The 19,383-nt window shown below is 48.8% G+C and overlaps 1 long non-coding RNA gene across 1 annotated transcript in view; it reads left to right on the forward strand.

Moving 5' to 3' along the window:
* LOC102998626 (uncharacterized) overlaps nt 1–19,383 on the forward strand; it is a 335,370-nt gene that overhangs the window by 234,520 nt on the left and 81,467 nt on the right. Inside the window, exons 5-6 of the long non-coding RNA XR_009009312.1 lie at nt 4,581–4,753; nt 17,755–17,891. This is a non-coding gene — a long non-coding RNA (uncharacterized LOC102998626). The remainder of the gene's footprint in view (nt 1–4,580; nt 4,754–17,754; nt 17,892–19,383) is intronic.

Genomic DNA, 19,383 nt, shown 5'->3' on the forward strand with positions numbered 1-19,383 from the left:
AGAGTCATTTCCACAATGTTGATTCTTCCAATCCAAGAACATGGTATATCTCTCCATCTATTTGTATCATCTTTAATTTCTTTCATCAGTGTCTTATAATTTTCTGCATACAGGTCTTTTGTCTCCTTAGGTAGGTTTATTCCTAGATATTTTATTCTTTTTGTTGCAATGGTAAACGGGAGTGTTTTCTTAATTTCACTTTCAGATTTTTCATCATTAGTGTATAGGAATGCAAGAGACTTCTGTGCATTAATTTTGTATCCTGCTACTTTGATAATTTACATTTGAACACCGTATCCCGTTTAAAGAATGCTTTTCCATACGTTATGCCATCTGATCACCTAACACCCGTGGTTTTTGGTCAGAGCAGGTATCACTGTCCTCATTTTACAAACAAGGGAGCGGATACTAAGACAGCTTGTGATATAGCTGGTATGTAACAGAGCCGGCACTGACGGGAGGTCCCTGCACCCCGTCTCATGCACTGGGGCGCCTTCTCCAGTGCTCAGCGGATAGGGCAGCTCTGCCGTGTTGGGACCTGTAGGCTAAAGGAGAATAATCTGTATGTAGAGGGAAAACATACAGACGGGCATGAAACACTGACAGAAGGTAATGCAACTGAACTGGTAGGAGAATAAACACAGATGTTTGGGGGGCACCGAGATGGGAGAATCTGGGCCAGAGAAAGAGGCAAGTGAAGGTGGACTTGGGGTCCTGCTTGACAGAGGGGGCAAAGCCGTGGGCCACCAGTTTCAAGACCGCCGGCCTGAGCTGCAGCCTAGCGGCTGGGGTGGCCCCTGGAACTGGACTGTCTCCAGGTGATCTCCGTCCCCCACTGCCACACTCCTGCGCCTGCTGTGACTTCTAGCTCAGTGGGTGCCATTTGTCATTGTTTGGTCCAGGGGCCCAGAGCCCTCTCCCTTACCCTCCTCCTCCCATCAGTCTCCAGCTCTTATTGATTTCACTTCTTACATTTTCTTGAATCCCCTTCTTTTATTCCTCCTCTGTCTCTCCTAGTTCAAGTTCCCATAACTTCTTACAGAAAGCATTGGTGTCCCCTCCGCAGATACGTCTATCTATATGATTTTTAAAAACCCATTGTGAGAGAATAAGCCGCTTCTGGTCTTAACTGTGATTTCTCCCTTTTATCTCTCCTCTCCCTTTCCTCCCTAAATAGACAGGTCACGAGCACAGGCCAGGACCACAGGATCCAGAAGTAACTGGCATGGAGAGATGGCCTGCAACTGCTGAAGGACTCCCCAGACCTCCCCAAGTCTGTGGGAGGGAGTCTCTCAAAAAGATTGTGGTGGAAGTTTTTTTAGAACCTGGTCACATAGGGAGCTTGAAAGAGAAATTAAGGTGACTTATAAAAAGATGTATTTCTTATATACACCTAAATTTGTGGCCTGTGATTCACACACACTAGCCCCATGTATTGCCAATAAATCTCAGAGACTTTCAAATTTCAGTTTAAAACAAAGCAATGTTTCATGTCTCTCCCTACAACACCCCCTGAGGCCTCAACAGCCGCCTGAGTGACCCAGCTTAAATGTGCCTCTGATCATTTCATTCCCAAATTGAAAACCCTCGGGGCCTCTGCATGCCCACAGCATCAAGTCTAAAGGTCTTAGTGGGGTCGTCTGTGATCTCCACCCCTCCCCCATCTCTCCGGGTTCCTTCCTCTCTACCTTCTCTCTCCTGTGTTCTAGTGTGGATCTCAGCCCCTCCCATGCTGTTTCAGGCTCCATCACCTTTACTCACGCTGTTCCCTCAGGCGACATCCTTCTCCCCCAGTTCCTTGTCACCTGGACAATTTCCACTCAACCTTAGAACTTGTCTCCTCAAAGATCACTTCTTTTTTTTTTTTTTTTTTTTTTTTTTTTAATTTTATAGCTACTTTATTTATTTATTTATTTATTTATTTTTTATTTTTGGCTGTGTTGGGTCTTCGGTTCGTGCGAGGGCTTTCTCTGGTTACGGCAAGTGGGGGCCACTCTTCATCGCGGTGCGCGGGCCTTTCACCATCGCGGCCCCTCCCGTTGCGGGGCACAGGCTCCAGACACGCAGGCTCAGCAGTTGTGGCTCACGGGCCCAGCTGCTCCGTGGCATGTGGGATCTTCCCAGACCAGGGCTCGAACCCGTGTCCCCTGCATTAGCAGGCAGATTCTCAACCACTGCGCCACCAGGGAAGCCCAAAGATCACTTCTTCCAGAAGCCTCCCCTGGCCCCAGGCTGACCCCGCAGTGCTTTCTTCGAGAACCCCTCTCACACCACCACACCCATCTTGAGCCCAGCTCTGCGGGAGGGCTTGGTGTGCCTAGGTAAGGTCGAGGTCAAGGTCACAGTTGCTGGAGGGGTAATGGCAGGTGGGAGAATAGCCTTCAGGAGAAACCTGTCTGCTCCCTCCACTTTCTGTCTCAGGGAGGACTCGGGGGTGGCGTTGAATTTGAGGCCCTTCATGGGTTGGCTTCCACGAGGCTTTCAGCTCTGGAAAAAATAAATACTGGTGGCTTAAATGAGTGTGTGAAATGAAAGGTCAAGGAGTAATAGTTAACCAAAGTGACTTCTGGCACAAACGGTCAGCACTTTGGGAATAAAATTCCCTCTATTTCTTTGGGGCTTCTGGGCCCTTCTTTTCACTGAAGGCTAGTTAAACGTGGCTCGGAGAGGGACAGAGAGAGAAGTCTCCCCACCTCTGTGCCCCCAAAGGAGTAATGGACTCCAGAGAAAGGGGAGGGGGGCGGTCCACAGGCTTCCGTCTGTGACCCCGTCCCCTGTTCTCTCCCTTGACCTCTTCTGCATCGTCGGCACTGGGACAAAGGCGTGGGGGGCATCTCGAGCTGGAAAATGTTGAGCTGATAATAACTAGGGATCCTGGTCAGTGCCCAACACCACATTCGCCTGATCTCGAGGGCTAGGTTACAACGAATGGCTGGAGATGGCGGCCGTGCAGCACACAGCACGGAGGAGAGCTGGGATGGAGGGAGGTGGGACCGGCCTTTGAGCCCCAGTCCTGAGTCCTGCAGCAGAACCAGCAAATAATCAGCCCTGGGGACCCCACAGCCAGAAGCCAGGCTTCCTCTGGCACCTGCTAGGGTGCCTCTTGTTTCCTTTGGTCCGTGTGTGTGTCGCTGTGTCTGCGGATCACGTGTGCTGCAGTCATACGCATACATACGTACATGTGGGTGAAGGATCGCGCAAAGAGGGGCCGGTTGTTTGGGTCCTCCTCTCTCACAGGTTTGCACTTATTTGGTCTGGAAGGGAGCGTCAGTTGGAGGATGCCTGCTCAGAACGGTGCAGAACCTTCTGGTACCCACTGTGCACACAGAGAGGGACAAGAGACAGGGAGGGTTTCAGCGCAACCTGTGAAGCCGGCCGACTCTTAATCAGAGCAGCCCGTTATAGAGGCTGGTTTGTAAAGGTGAGAAAACCTCCCTTAAAGATCCCTAGAAATGCTTGCCGGGGAGACACACGTGCTCTGGGGTCAGTAAACAGTCATCCTCGGGCTTGCGGGGCTGAGGCAGGTAAGGAAGGGGGAGGAGATGATAGGAATGTTGTCTGGGGCAGGACAAAAAGGTGCAGCGTGGAGAAGGGGCAGGCCCAGCAAGATGGCCGTCATCCTGCTTTATTTCGTGGAAAAGAAAATTCACTCAGAAACATCATACGGAGGAAAATCAACAGCCTGGAGTCAGGATGCGCCAACTCCTCACAAACCAGTCATTTTAATCGTGACGGGGAAGGCGGCAGGGAGAAGGACTGGGGCTTGATCTCCCCAGTTGGCAGCCAGAGGCCGTCCTGTGGGGTGGATATCTCTGCTTGGAGGTATTGCTTTTCATGTGTGTGTCGGCGGGCGGGGATCATAGGAGAATGGGGGAGAGGAGCTACAAGGAACACGTACTGAGAGAGACAAGAGTTTCTCAACCTCAGCAGCTTTGGCATTTGGGGCAGGATAATTCTTGGTTGCATCTGGGGCAGGATAATTCTTGGTTGCATTTGGGGCAGGATAATTCTTGGTTGCATTTGGGGCAGGATAATTCTTGGTTGCATTTGGGGCAGGATAATTCTTGGTTGCATTTGGGGTGGGATAATTCTTGGCTGCGGGAGCGGTCCTGTGCATTGTAGGATGTTCAGCAGCATCCCTGGTCCCTACCCACCAGATGCCAGTTGTATCTGCTTCCCCCCACCCAGTTGTGACAACCCAGAATGTTTCCAGATATCACCAAATGTCCTCTGGGGGTAGAATCAGCCCTGGTTGAGAAACCCTGAGTCTGTGCTGGGCACTTCTCCCTCATTCTCTCCTGTAATTCTCACTACACATGGGCCTTTGTCGCTTATTCGAGACAAGAAGCCAGGCTTGAACTAGACCTCAGATCTGTCTGATTCCAAGGTCTGGTCTCTGTGTTCCACCAGCTTCCACGGGCGTGGAGTCCACGCCAAGTCCCCTGACTGAGGACAGTCTCTGTTCACGGAAAGCATGCAGAGACCCGATAGGAATGCCCTTCCACGGTCCAATGACCTTGGACGTGACTCTATGAACATCTGGAAGACCCCCTGTCCCTCTCCTCTCTTCTTAACTTCAGCCACACCAGAGATTCCAAGATGGGAGAGTCCATCCATCCTTCAGCTGAAGTGAAATCTTGGTCTGCAGTGGGGAGGGGAGAGAGCGGAAGAGGAAGCACAGAGAAGGAACAATATGTGAAGCCAGTTCACATCTCAGTATGAAGAAACCCACCAGGCTCAAATTCACTGGAAAGTAAGTGCCTTTCTCTACCAGCTCCTATTTAAAGTAGCAGTAGGAGACTTTGTAGGTGAAAGCAAAGCAACATCCTTTCCTGTTGATATTGGGAACCTAAGAAAAAACATTGGTTAGGTTTCCAGATGAGTTTACTATTTTAGTACGTGTAGTAATACTTTTATTATGGTGAAATTAGCACCACTGGTGGTGTGCTGTGTGGTTCATTATCATTGAAGAAACCACGTGTGAGAATCAAACACTTCTAAATGTTCATCATTGATATTTGTGGCTATTTTACAATTTAGGGCCTTACCTGTTCTTACCTGAAATTTTTGAACCGTCCCTAAACAGGGTTCCCCGACTCCAGTCTCCACCTTATCTATTTAGCCAGTATCTCGTCTATATTTATGTGAGACTGATATTTCCATAGTATAAATCTGCCCATCCCTCTCCTCTTTCAGTGCTGCAAAGGCTCCTTCTCAAACCTCAGGATAAAATTTAAATTACTTGCCATGACTCACAGGATTTTCTGAATATGAGTTAGACCTATTGTTTGCCACTCCTATACCGAGCTTATATTTCAATCACACAGAACCAGTGGAAATTCTCCAAATGCTCTTGCTTTCTTCGTTTCTTTATAAACTTTTGTACCTACTGTACACTTTGCCTGAAATATCCTTCCCATTTTTCTCTAGCTGGTTAATTTTTTCTTGTTTTTGAAGACTCAGCTCAAGGGTCTCTTCTTTCTAGAACTCTTCCTTAACGCTCTCCTCCTTTGTCTACTCCGTTTGCCTTCTGCAGTAACCCAAGCAGGCCATGGTGGCATCCTAAGTCAGAAAGTTACTTGCTAATTTCTCTGTCTCCTTCACTAGCCTGTGAGTGTCTCAAGGGCAGGGAATATATCTTAGTCATCACTTTACCCTGAGTGCCTAGCACAATGCCTGACATAGAAAAGATGGAAGAAATAATAAATGTTTGTCAGATACTTGGCTGGCTGTACCCATTAGTCACTGATGGTTCTGCCCAATCGCTTACCTTCTCCTTTTGGACACCCTAACTTAGATCCTATTCAAACCTTAAAATTGATCAGAAACACTCTCACCCAGATCTTAAGAAACTAGTGAGCCATTTGGGGAGGGATCAGTTATTTTTTATTATTCCTCTGTGAAGTATTGTACTGAGTGACTGAGCCCTCAATGTTCGATCTCTTCCACCACTTGAACGCTTGAAAACCAGAGGGAGTGAGGCTGGAAAACACAGTAGATTCAGGATTAAAGGAAAGGGAGTGTCTCCTGCCTTTGCTGGATTTGAAGTTCCCCTCTGACACATGCTCATTGTTTATTATTCATGGTGCATTTTACTTGTTCAGAAGGTTTAAGAATCGTTGCATTGGGTTGCTATTGGGTTCGGGGCATCCCAAGTGGTCTTTGTCTTCCCAATTAATTAGTTATCTCTTCACCAACACCACGATGATCCTTTGCATACAGTAGGTGCTCTATCACTGGATCTACTAACTGACTGACTTAGCAGTATGTTCTGCCTGAGGGCAGGAAAGAAAAAGAAACCTCCTTAGGATGCTTTATTCCAAGACCTGTCATGGTAAGGATTCAAGCTGTGCTGAGCTGAGCAATTTACGTAAACTCTTTATTTATTAATTTATTTAGCCTGCCCACCCACCTTTCTTCACAGCTGCAAATGCCTTTTGACACAACTGTGGATTAGGCAAGGTGTCGGAAATGTGTTAGGAACAGAAGGTTTGGAGGCTGTTTGGCTGTTAATAACCTGCGACGAGTGTCAGCGGGGCCCCTGGATTAGCCGGCGCTGGATGGAGCACAGCTCAGCAGCCCTGCCCCGGGACCCTTTCCCTCTTGGGCTCTGCTTTCTCTGCTTTCTCTTGGCTGGGTCGGGGGAGGGGTGGTGTTTCCAGCCACCAAGGGGAACCAGCCCGTGTGATAGGACCCCGGGAGAAATCCTGTGTCTCATGTTATCCGAGGGAGGAAGAAAGTTTTCCTCTTCCTTGGCTACAGCAGATTTATTTGTGAGCCAAATGTAGTGCCAACTTGACAGTCCAAAGGGTCAGACTGTGAACGGAATTGATGAAAACTTTGTAATAGCACATGCATCTAATACACAGACTATTGGTAATGGGTGGAATTGATTTTTTAAAAGTAACTGGATTTAGTATCTCCTTTCCCCCCTAACTCCAGGAAGAGACAGGAACGTTGATGTTTGCAGAGTTTTGTTGAGGAGGATGGTGTGGCCTTGTCCCCAAAGAGGAAGGCGTGGATGGGTCATGAGCACTGCAGAGGTGGGGGCTGTGAGTTCAGAGATAGAGTTGGAACCCTCCAGAGACAGGTGAGAGGAGAGACCAGTGCCTTGACACGTCCCAGGTGTGAGGCCTGGATTCTACAAGGCAGACTGTAGCAGAGGAACATCTTCAAAGCCCAAGAGATGGATGGCAGATGACAAGGACAAGGGCTGGTGCTGGGCGGTGACCTTCGTCGGTGGCCGTAGCAATAGGAAAAGTCAAGACTGGGACCATCATAAGAGTCCATGGAGGGAAAAAGAGAGGAGGCCCCAAATTACTGAGCCTGGTAGCTGGGAGCTCACGGCAGATCAAGTCTGATCTTGAGAAATAAAGTGACGTTCCTTGGATTCTGCTAGCATACTAGCTACTATTTTTGGAGAAGCTGGGAACCTCCTAGAAACATGGGAATAAAAATAAACAGATTGTTGATTAGGCTCCATGCTCTATGAGCCTCTGTATGGAGAGCTGCCTCTCTTGGCTGCCTAAACTGGGCTAACGCAGTTTCTGTCCTCGAAGAGCTTGTATTCTGAGAAATTCTGGTAGTCTGTGTTTTTACAGGAGTTTAGAATTAGTTTATTCTTTAGCATGTCTCCCTAGGAGAGAAGAGAGTAAGGAAGGTAGGTTGGGAGCAAGTAGATTTTCAAGCCCTTTTTGTTTTGACACTGAAGCCACATTCAAGCCTGACTCCCGTTGGATATAAACGTGTAACCTAGAATCCATTGCCCGCCGCCTGGAGGCTCTAGTTGGGGGCACTGGCTCTGGAGTCAAAGGCAGACCTGGGTTGCAGTTTCTGCTCTGTATTCATGCTTGCACCACCTTGGTGCAGCCGCTTGCCCCATAACCTTAATAGTGTCTCCATCTGGAAAATGCAGTTCTTTTTTTTTTTTTTGACCACACGGCTTGCCTTGAGGGATCTTAGTTCAGGGATCGAACCCGCGCCCCCTGCAGTGGAAGCTCAGCGTCCTGACCACTGGACCACCAGGGAAGTCCCTGGAAAATGTAGTTCTTAATAGTTCCTACCTCATGGCGCTGCTGAGGATTCCAAATGTGATGGAACTTGCATCTTAACAGAGCATATAGGCTATCTACAAAGAAATAAATATTTATTCTGATGTCAAATAGTGAAAAGTGCTGTGAAATTAAAACAGAGCCAGGGTAGGTGGTTATTTTCGGTGCTGGTGGTTGGGAAGGGCCCGCTCCCAGGAGACGGCGTTGAGCAGCACCTGGGTGGGGGCGAGGTGAGGGTGTGAGAGCTGATATATGTAAAGAACATACTTTCTTTCAGACCCCAAGCTGAATGTTCCAGAACTGCTTGTTACTCTCTTATTGAAACACACAACAACTGATTCAGGACTAACGCCCTGCTCATGAGAACAGGGGTTAAGGAGACATGGCAACTCTCTTTCATGCAACTTTCTCTTTTTGTATTGAGTCTGAGTCTGCAAGGCTCTGGCAATGACAAAGCGTACGTAATTTGCTACCTTGGAAGATGTCCTAACTATCGAGATAATACTCGAAAGATTGCTCAAGGAGATGTAAAGAATGAAATGTAAAAGGAACAAGGGGATATATGCAGTGTAGAGAAAAAGAAAGCATATAGGAGAGTGTGTGTGTGTGTGTGTGTGTGTGTGTGTGTGTGTGTGTGTATGAAAGAGAGAGAGAGAAAGAGAGGAAAAGATACCAGAAATGAGAAGGGGTGTAGAAACTAAGAGATGCTTTTTATAATTTTTTAATAAAGGATATATTCTGAGTCAATGGATTTCACTGGGTCTCAGTGGGTTTCTGAGCCCCAAGTTTCTTGCGATGCATTAGCTGGACTGTATAAAGAATTGGCTCCCAGAAAGGCATGATCATTTGTTCTCAGTTCTGTGTGCTCCCCAATCCCCCACTGCTTGATGTCAACTTCTGACATTTTCCATCGGGCAATTTATACACTATCACCTGCCAGCCTTCCCACAGTACTCGTGTTTGTTTGATCTCATACAAACTCCCCTCTCCGATCTGTTGATGAAATAATAAATCTGGGGACCTTTGAAGATAGTGCGCTGTGGGAGATCACAAATGGAAATCTTTTCTCGACACTTAAGCATCCTGAATGCTGAGTCCCCAGTGCTGATGGGGCTACACTGTGCATCTCCTTTTAGACACATTTAGACAAATCCATCAAGCAGGAGTCCCTAAAAGCCTGTGATTTTCCAGGCAATGTGGGAGATACCGCATTGGTAATGGAAGATTCCTATAAAGCAGCATGATCCTGAGCTAAGCTATCTATTTATTTGAATTAAATTGTTTTAAGCACTTCTGAGCTCCTGGTGTGATAGCAGGAGCCTCACAAGATTTAACTTAAAGACATGGGCCTGACCCTCAAGAAACTTAAAGTCCCAAATAGCATGTTCCTTTGGGGTATTAATATTTCTCAAACACTTTTTGGTATCTCATAGCCCTGTGAACATCTTCAGGGACTCAGTTGGTTGCTGAATACATTTTAGGCTCTTTAACCTGGAATTCAGTCTTCCCCAGGTGCTTTGCAGCCTGTCTCCCAATTTTCTCCCTTGAAAACCCTCTTCTCTGACCCCCTGCCCCTCTCCCAGCCCCGGAGCACTGCCAGGCACCGCTGTCCCTGCCCTTCCCATTCCTGAGAACTCGCTTCAGATCCTACTTCTTCCATGCATTTCCTCATCCCTCTTCTTTTATTTTTTTTAATGGCTTTCTTTTTTAGAGCAGTTTTAGGTTGACAGCAAAACTGAGCAGAAAATACAGAGTTTTCACATATGCCCGTCTCCCCACACCCAAGCCTCCCCTACTATCCGCTTGCCCCACTACAGAGGTGCATTTGTTACAGGTGATGGACCTACACTGACATGTCATCGTCACCCCAAATTCACAGTTTGCACACGAGGGTTCACTCTGGTGTCCCTCATTCTGTGGGTTTTGACAAACGTATAATGACAGGTATCCTCATCATAGCATCGTGCAAAGTAGTTCCACTGCCCTAAAAACCCACTGGACTCTGCCTGTTCATCCTTCCCCCCCAAACCCTGACAACCACTGATTTTTTATTGTCCCCATAGTTTTGCCTTTTTCAGAAAGTCATGCAGTTGGAATCATACAGTATGCAGGCTTCTTTCCCTCAGTAACAATATGCATTTAAGGGTCCCCCATGTCTCCTCATCGCTTGATAGGTCATTTCTTTTTAGTGTTAATAATATTCCTTTGTCTGGATATGCCATGCCTTGCCGCTCCTTCAGAAATTCTGGTAGTTCTTAATGTCTAGGCCTGCTCTGTCTGATGCATGGGCTGCTAGCTACATAACATTTAAATAAAATGGCTGTTTAGATTTAAAATAATTAACATTAAGTAAAATTAAAAATTCAGTTTCTCAGTCACATTAGCTACACTGAGACTGCTCGGTAGCCGCGTGTGGCTGGCGGCTACTGTTTTAGCCCAGATATGGGGCAGCTCTGATCATTCAGAAGGTTCTACTGCATACATAGCCCTGCTCTAGGCTATTGATCTTGGTCACTAGGCATGTTATTTTTTTTTACTTTTTTGCCTGCACCACGCGGCTTGGGGGATCTTAGTTCCCAAACCAGGGATTGAACCTGGTCCCTCAGCAGTGAAAGCCTGGAGTCCTAACCACTGGACCGCCAGGGAATTCCCACTTCCCACTAAGCATGTTAATGTATTGAGGTTCTACCGTAATTCGATGCCTTGTCAAATTAATGTACGTTAACTAACTTAATCCCATTCACAGCCCTATGAGTGTGGTGCTATTACTATTCCCATTTTACACAGGAAAATCTGAAGGTCAGAAAGGTTAAGTGATACATCCAATGTCGCACAGTTAGTGGCGGCGGGGCCAGGACTGGAGCCAGGTGTCCCCCACGCCAGGACACTGTTCTCAGATGCTAAGCATGCCGCCGGTCATCTGCTCTGTGATAGCTGCTCCTTCACTCCCCATCCTAAAATCCTCCATCAGCAGGGGTTGCACATAATCCATCGTTTACAGATGAGAACACTGAGATTTCAAAATGTGAGTAAATGTCTGCGGTCCCAGAGGTGAAGTCATCGGCAGAACAGAGGCTGGACGCCCAGCCCCTCCCGGCCAGACCGGTAGCCTTTGTTCCGCCCTGTTTTCTGGGATGCAGGGGCTGTCGCCTACTTCGGCAGCACCACAGCAGTCAGCACAAAGCCTTTGGCAAAGCCAGATCTCTGCTTGCCGAGGGACGCGGAGAGGAGAGACCACAGTCTAGCTTCCTCCGCGCCGGGAGCTGTGAGGGGTTTGTGAGACTAGAATGTCTTTCACATGCCTTCCCGGTCTATGGTTTTCCTTCTTCTGAGAAGGACGGAGCAGACGTGAGATGATGATGAAGAACACGGCACTGGCCATCGGGAGCAATGACTCATTCATTCACCAGCGTTCGACATTTATTGGGCACCCACTGCATGCCAAACCCTGAGACAAGACTGGGTCCAGATGTGAGCAAGGAAGCTGGGAAGGCGATGTGCAAATTCAACGCTGGAGCCAGAGACAGAGGACGACCTGCCAGCAGCAGCCAAGCAGTGCAGGGTGGGAGGGAGGAGACCGGCCCAGATGCTGTCTTTTGCAGAGACAAAACTTGTGGAGGATCAAGTGGCCTCCTTGGAGAATGCCTGGCAAATGCTCAAAGCAAGATCAATTTCTGACTTTTTCTCTATGTAGGAGAAGCCTCCTGACCCTGGTGGAGGTGCCTGTAGCTACAGAACCAACTGTGACTTCATATTTACAGCTGGAATTTACAGCTGTGCCCTCCCAACCCCCTAAGATGGCCAAGGTCCCTTCAAATGGTCATTTGAGCTTGGTCTGATTTTCGGTACTTCCTGGGGAGAAGAAAGAAAAGAAAAGAGTTGGGAGGATGATGGTGGAGGGAGGAAGTGTCTGCCTTCAGGTCACTGGGTGGTGACTACTGAATGGACGGGCACGGCCCCCGCTGGACCACAAGGCCAAGGCAGGTGGGGAGCAGGGCAGTTTTCTGGAAGGCTTGTACAGTCCCCGTGCAGACTTCCGCCCGCCCCCGGGAGCCTCCCCCCCGCAGCTCGGGAGGACACGGCAGCCGCTGTGCTTAGCTGAGTGCATGGCTGGCGCGGCCCCTCCCCCCCCCCCCCCCCCGCCCCCCGCGGGCCAGGCCTCGGCTCCGCCTGCTGCTGCAGCTTCGTGCCCTTCCTGCCCTGGAAGCGTGACGGCTGCTCCTAGCGCCCCCCTCCCCCCGGGGCCGGACCTGAGCCCCCAGCGCTTTCTCCTGCCTGCCTGCTCCTCTGTGGCCGCCCTGCTCAGCACACCCTCCATCGCTTCTGTAGCCCCTGTCCTGCTCCAGGTGCTTCTTCCTGCCTGCCTGCTGCCGAGTCTGGAGACGGAATCTCAGATCCCCCTGGCTGAGCAGACGGGGTGCAGCTGGCCAGCTCTGCCGTTTGCCTCCCGCCCCTGCCCTCCCCTCAGACACAGGTGACCAGAGCGACCCTTTTAAGCATCAGTTGCCTCTTGCCATTCCTTGACTCGGGGCTCTAATGGCTGTCATTCATCCTGAGAGCGGAGGCCAGGTTCCCTTCATCAAGGAACAACAAAGCTTTACACGGCCTGACCCCGGCCCATCACTCCCCCTCTCACTCACTTGGCTCCAGCCACACTGGCCCCCCGGCCGCTCCTCTCATGTGCCCGCTCACCCTGGACAAGGGCTGCCTGCTTCTCCCGTCCCTGGGGGGCTCTTCCCCTGGACGCCCACGTCGCTCACTTCTCTGTTGCCTTCAGTGTAGACCAGCCAGGCTAGAAAGAGAGCTTGCAAAAGGATAAGATGAGAAAGACATCCAAATTCCCCTCCTCCCCCTCCTTCCCTTCCTTCTGGCAGGCTCTAGCCTCTTCACTCTGGTTCTGTTTTTCTCCAGAGCATGTGCCAGACACGGCTGAATCCAGGGCTCAGCCACCTCTGGAATCTCTCCCGTCTCATGGCTCTTCTTTCCTCTGGTTCAGCTTCACTCCCTTCTCCACAGTGTTGGCAAAATAGCCTCCAGCCTCTCTGGGCTTTAGCCTTCAGTTTGCAAAGCCAGTACAAACAGCAGGCTCCCTTTCCAATGGTTCCTGAAGGAGGACAAGGGCTGGTTCTCCCTGGACCAACTTGAGACTTGGCTTATTTTTGAACCACCCTGTGTGGCGAGGGGAGGGGGCCCTTCTGCTTGGCGAGGCCCGGGTCACATATCTGGCCCTGGAAATGGAGTGGGGGTGGGATAAGCCCTGCCCAAAGCACCGAGCTTGAAACTGAGGAGCAATGGTTCCCAAAGGGAGATTCGGGCACAGCTCCCAGGAGAAGGGGAAATGGATCCAGGGCAGGTGAGAAGACTCCGTATTCACTGGGTTCCCCCCAACCACTTCCCCGTTTGCTTCCCAGCTCTTCCCCCCGGGCCCATCCTGTCTGCATCCTGCAGTCATTTTGAGCTCACAAAATATACTGTATTTTGATCTGTTACTCTCCTGTTAGTAAGTCTTTGGTGCCTAGAGGTTAAAGTCCAAGCATCTTAGACCAGCATTAAAAGCCACCACAGATCAGCCTCACCTCATCTTTCCCATCTTGTCTCCTTGAAAGCTCTCAGCCTGGCCTGGTGGGTCTGCTCACTGCCGAATCCCCCTCCCATGCTTTCTGTGCGTGAGCACCCCCCTCCCAAAATATAGCGGTGTCACCTCCAACCTGACCACTTCCTTCAATACCTGGCTGTGCCTTTCTGAAGCCCTAGAATATTGACCACTTCTGGCCTTTCCTATACATTGTCCTACATTGTTAGCTATCCACTCAAGATCTCTCCCTCCATTCCTCCAAGCCCCTTGTAGGTCACTTGAGGGTAGAGACCATCTTGCATGTTCCCCGTAGCCCCAACTGTGAGAACCCGATAAATCATGATTGATTGTTTAGGTGCCACTCTTCCTACATATCAGCCTTATTCCAGAGAGCTTGCCTCTGCCTCCTCAGGCCCCGCAGATGGATGCTGAGACTGTGGGTTGTGTGTGACGTTAAGGACAAGTCAGTGGGTCACTGAAGGAGTTAGAAACGTGAAGAGTCTTCACACACTCTGTCCCCCCCTTCTCTCTTCCTGTCTCCTTCCTCAAAAGGAGGGATTTCCTCACCAGGGATCAGTGTGATCCCTCAGATTGTTCCTAGTGGCCTCTTGTCCTCTGGAGATGGGTTCCATGCTCTCATCTAACTGGTCAACCCCTGCTTTCTTTTCTTCACCCCTCCCCCACTGCTTGCCAACCGAGTGCCTCCTGGGGCTTCGCTCCCCCACTTCACACTCTCCCTCGGACACTGCCGTGCTGTCGTGGGCACTGCCCTCCAGCCAGGAGAGCTGGCCGTGTGACCTTGAGCTCTCTGAGTCTCAGTACTCAGATTGTAAGGTAGAGATGTAGGATGTACTTCACAGTTATCACACAGACCAAATGAATAAGGCATGAAAACGCTTCTGATGGTGCTAGATGCATAGCGAGTGCTCAGCTTCTGGTGATGGAGCACAGTCTCTCTCAGCTGCTGCCTCTTTGGTCACGGCTGACATGAGGCTGCCATCTAGTAGGCTTGCAGCTGACCACTGTGAGGGGCTGGTGGGGATGGGGGCCAAGTCAGGACCCACGTCCTCCTGGGGCAGGGAGCTTGGATGTCTGCTCTGGCTCTGAGGTGTGAGCGTGCGGCCGTGGTGCTTCTGTGGGTCCATAGCCCAGTCCCGAGGCGTGGGTCTGCCGGCATCTCCAGTGGTCTCCCTGCTCATCAGAGGGTGGGACAGAAATCCTAATCTGACCCCCACGTGGCTCTGGGTCACTTTTCCTACCAACTCCTGCTTCACGCTGTAGGTGGCACACAGGGCAGGGGGCTACATTGAGTTTGCAGGTTTTCATTTTTGTGAAGCTCAGGCCCACCCTCCTTCCACTTTTTAGCAATTTTCCGGATCATCTGATAGAATGAGTGTGTTGATGGGGACATAACCAGTGCTCCTATGGCGCAGAGACCTTCAAGTGAACAGGAATAAAATATACCAAGAGTGGCTCTGTGAGGATAAAATCCTACCATGAGAACAAGCTTTAGAGTCAGATCCCCGTTCTGAACCATAAAGAAGTCGAGAACTTGAGCCCCAGAAAGGAAGAAGGAACAGGGAGAAGAGGCAGAACTCAGTAACACGGCGCAGCATTTCCAAGAGTGTGTGCACCTGCCCCCCCAGAGCTGACTAGGTGGGCAAACTGCTCGGAGAACAACGCGTGCGCCGCCCACTGGAGCTCTGCGGGGCACATCGACGTCACCTCCGAAGTCCTAAAGGGAAAAAAATGTGTTTGATCTGATGTAGCTGAGTTTTTGCCGGATTAGATGGGTAGAGCAACACTTTTTTTCTGCATAACGACTATGAACACTCCGCAGAGCTATTGTTTCTCAGAGTATGTCATCAACCACACAAAGTTATACACAGCTCCATATTGGACTCTGTGTACATGGTAGGAGTTCATTCACTCCTTCAAAAATATTTTTGATCCCCTACTGTGCACCAGACCCTTAGGCCCAATGATGAGAAAGACAAATCCTCCACCTCATGGAGCTTACCTTCTCCTGGGCAGAGACAGATGAAAAGCACACCAGCTGGTGACAAGTAGGGTAAACAAGGGTCCCTATCTGCAGAGAAGGTGGGAGGGATGGACTAGAATTTCAGGTGTGTGTATGTGGGGGGTAGATAAGTCACCCAGACATCATCCCAGGAGAGGAAGCATCAGGGCCTGGCCCCAGATGTGGGCTATGCCATCTGGGTCTGAAGAGCTGCAAGGAAGCCAGTGAGTTCGTGAGGGGCGGGGGTGGGGTTTAAGGGACAGGAGGGAGGAGGTGTCAGAGGGGCTGCTGGAATGATTCCGTGAGAGGCTCAGAGAAGGGGAGGCCTGGGGGAGGGCAGGAGTGAAGGAAGGATAGCAGAAAGACCTCATGGCGTTCCACACGTGGGGAACGATCACAAGAGAAGGTGGGAGGTGGAGAGCGCAGCACATGCTCTGGGCTCGAGGTCACAGGATGTGGACTCAAGTCCCCCCCCCAGATCTCCATCCCACAGTTACCAGGCAGGAGAGCGGCAGCCCTCCCCAGGATGCTGGGTGGTTATACATGATGCTGTGTGGTTATGTGTGTGCCAAGTGCCACAGAAAGGGATGGGACGATTTCCACAGAAACAGGTACTCGGGCACCTTTGCCACCAGTGGTGTGTGAACCGCTCTATCCCATCACGGTTCAGGCAGAGGCAGGAGGCTGGTCTCTAGGATGCATTGGACAGCTTTCTTGCTCTAAATGCCCTCTCGCAATCCCCACCCCTCAATGAGATAAGAAATAGGTACTATTGCCCATCACGTTTTAGAAACAGGGGGACCATGAGAGCAGTTAGGAGTTTTGTTTGAGTTCCTCCTGGAAGTCAACACTTGGAAGAGGAGCCAAGATAGGGCTCCACAGTTCTGTCTGTCCTGCTGACCATGACGCATTTCCAGAAGCTAGCCACGCGTTCTGTAAAAAGTTGTAATTGTGGTAAAATACACATAACATAGAATAACATCTTAACCATTTTTAAGTGTACAGTTGAGTGTTAAGTGCATTCACATTGTTGTGTAACCCATCTCCAGACGTCTGTTCATCTTACAAAATAGAAACCCTGCCCATTAAATAAGAATTCCCCCATTCCCCCTCCCCCCAGCCCCTGGCAACCACCATTCTACTTTCTGTCTCTATGAATTTGATGACCGTGGGGATCTCTGATAAATGGAATCATACAGTATTTATCTTTTTGTGACAGATTTTCTTCACTTAGCATAATGTCCCCAAGGTCTGTCCATGTTATATGTGCCAGAATTTCTTTCTTCTGTAACACTGGATAATATTCCATTATATATATTTATCCATGCATCCATCAGTGGACACCTGGGTTGCTTCCTTCTTTTGGCTATTGTGAATAACGCTGCTTTGAACACAGGTGTACGAATATCTGTTTGAGACCCCATCTTCAATTCTTGTCCAGAAGTAGAATTGCTGAATGGAAAATATGGTGATTATATTTTCAATTTCTTGAGAAACCTTCATACTATTTTTCATAGTAACTACACCACTTTACATTCCCACATATAAGGCACAAGAGTTCCAATTCCTCCACACCTTTGCCAACACTTCTATTTTATGTTTTTGTTTCTTTGTTTGTTTGGTTTGACTTTCTTTTATAGTAGTCATCCCATTGGGTGTGAGGTATGTCTCGTGGTTTTGATTTGCATGTTTTTAATGATTAGTGATGTTGACTACCTTTTCATGTGATTTTTGGCCATCTGTGTATCTTCTATTCATGTCCTTTGGCCATTTTTAAGAGGGTTGTTTGTTTGCTAGTCAAGAAATTTTAATGATCACTGGGATAAGATAATAAATATAAAGGAATAGGGCAAGCTGGGCTAAGAGTATATCAGCTCTGACTCCAATATCCCAGCTGGCTGAACCTCTCAACCTCCCCACGGACATGGCCAAGCCTCCTATTCAGGGTGGCTGTTGACACTAGTGGTGAGAAATTCTGCCCCCCAAGAAATGACTGGGGAGAACCAGAGCTGGCTTTAGGGCCCTACCTTTCATCCAAACTGAGGTTGAAGAAGAAATTATATCTGTGTAAACAAAAATTTTTGTCCTTTCCCTTTTCCCTTTTTCAGCCCAATCTGGAGTATTACTGTATCCACAGCAACCACAGCAACTATAACCACCACCATCCCGACCACCACCACTGCTACCAGCGTGGACCACATCTGGTGCTCCCATGGCTGGAATCCATCGGTGTTCAAATCCCTAGGTGAGAAATCGCCAGCCATTAAGTCATCTGATTGGCTAAACATCCTAAGCATCTGAAACTGAGAAGACAATGTGCGTCTTCTTTTTTTGTTTTTCATCCACACCAGAAAGTAATGAAGCGGTGGTTGGGAATTTTAAGCAGCAGCTTCAGTCAGGCTGGGTGGTTTATAGAGATCAACTTACCCCCTTGGAGTGCTCAGCAACCAACCAGAAGGCTTTCCCAAACCAAGCAATTTTATAATTAAGTGATAATTGTTTTTTGGAGGTTTTTATTTTCCCCTGGGTAGCCTAGAGAAAGATAAACAACTGCAGGAATCAATAAGCATCAAGGTCATAGGCTGAATTATTTACCAGTTCTCTGCTATTTATCTCAAACTTTCCTCTCTACAAGGAAAAAATTGTGTCTACTTCACATGAGATTTAGAACATACCTGGTTTAGTTTCACAGTTGTTATTACTGTCTTTACCTTTTTATGACTGAGCAAAATTGCTGTTTCGTTAACAAAGTCTAGAGAGTGGGAGCATGGAAGGGTCTGATGCCAGGGTTCATTCACTGGGCTGGGCCCTAAGCTGTAGGAATACTGGGGTTGGGGGATGGGCAGCAAAAGATGCAGGCTGTGTGCACCTAGCCCCATACATTGCTTATGTTCATGATTACTGCAATATCTCCCTAACAGCCCTCCTCACCTTCTCGTTCTTATCCCACCCACTGTGGATGCCGCAATCTTCGGTCAAAATGATCTTTCCTAAACCCAAATCTGTCAATTCTCTATGAAGAAGTCTCTAGGATGATCTAAATCCACATAAGGAATCCACCCGTACATTCCTTATGGGTTTTGCAGCATCGTTCCCCTCTGTGCACACCTGGCCTCATGTCCTGCTACTCCCTGACTTCCTCACTAAATTCCTGCCGTACTTCTTTGAGTTCTTCAAACCTACCACGCTCTATCCCCTCAGGGTCACCTCAGCTGTTGGTCCTGCTGGAATAATATCCTTCTCTTTCCCAGGGTAAGCCCAACTCATCTACATTCTATTAGCCCCCCCCCCTTTTAAGTCTGGGTGATTGCCAATTCCTGGGTCCCCCCAGAGCACACATCCCAACCCCCATGACATGTCTTGGGTCATTTGAGATGAAGGACCATGCTTATATGAGCATGTATTATATCACTAATAATAGTTCAATGTCTAGTCTATAATAGATAGTCAATACCTATTTGTGCAGTTGATGAAGGAATCTCATAAGTTACCTTGGGCCATGGAGAAGGAAATGGGGCTCAGGGAAAGTGTTGCCTGGTAGAATGTTGCTGTGAAATTGTAACTAAGCCTCTCTGAAAAGCACCTTGCTTGCCTTCGGCTGAACCACACGCTAACAGAAAATAGCTGTGAAGGTTTAAAGAAAGCACGATACGCTATAAAAATTAATATTAAAACTCAGTATATTGAGAGTTGGTTATTTTTTTTATAAGATTATTATTCCTCTAAGCAAACCTGCC

This window comes from Balaenoptera acutorostrata, chromosome 9, assembly GCF_949987535.1.
Source record: "Balaenoptera acutorostrata chromosome 9, mBalAcu1.1, whole genome shotgun sequence".
Classification (NCBI taxonomy): Eukaryota; Metazoa; Chordata; class Mammalia; order Artiodactyla; family Balaenopteridae; genus Balaenoptera; species Balaenoptera acutorostrata.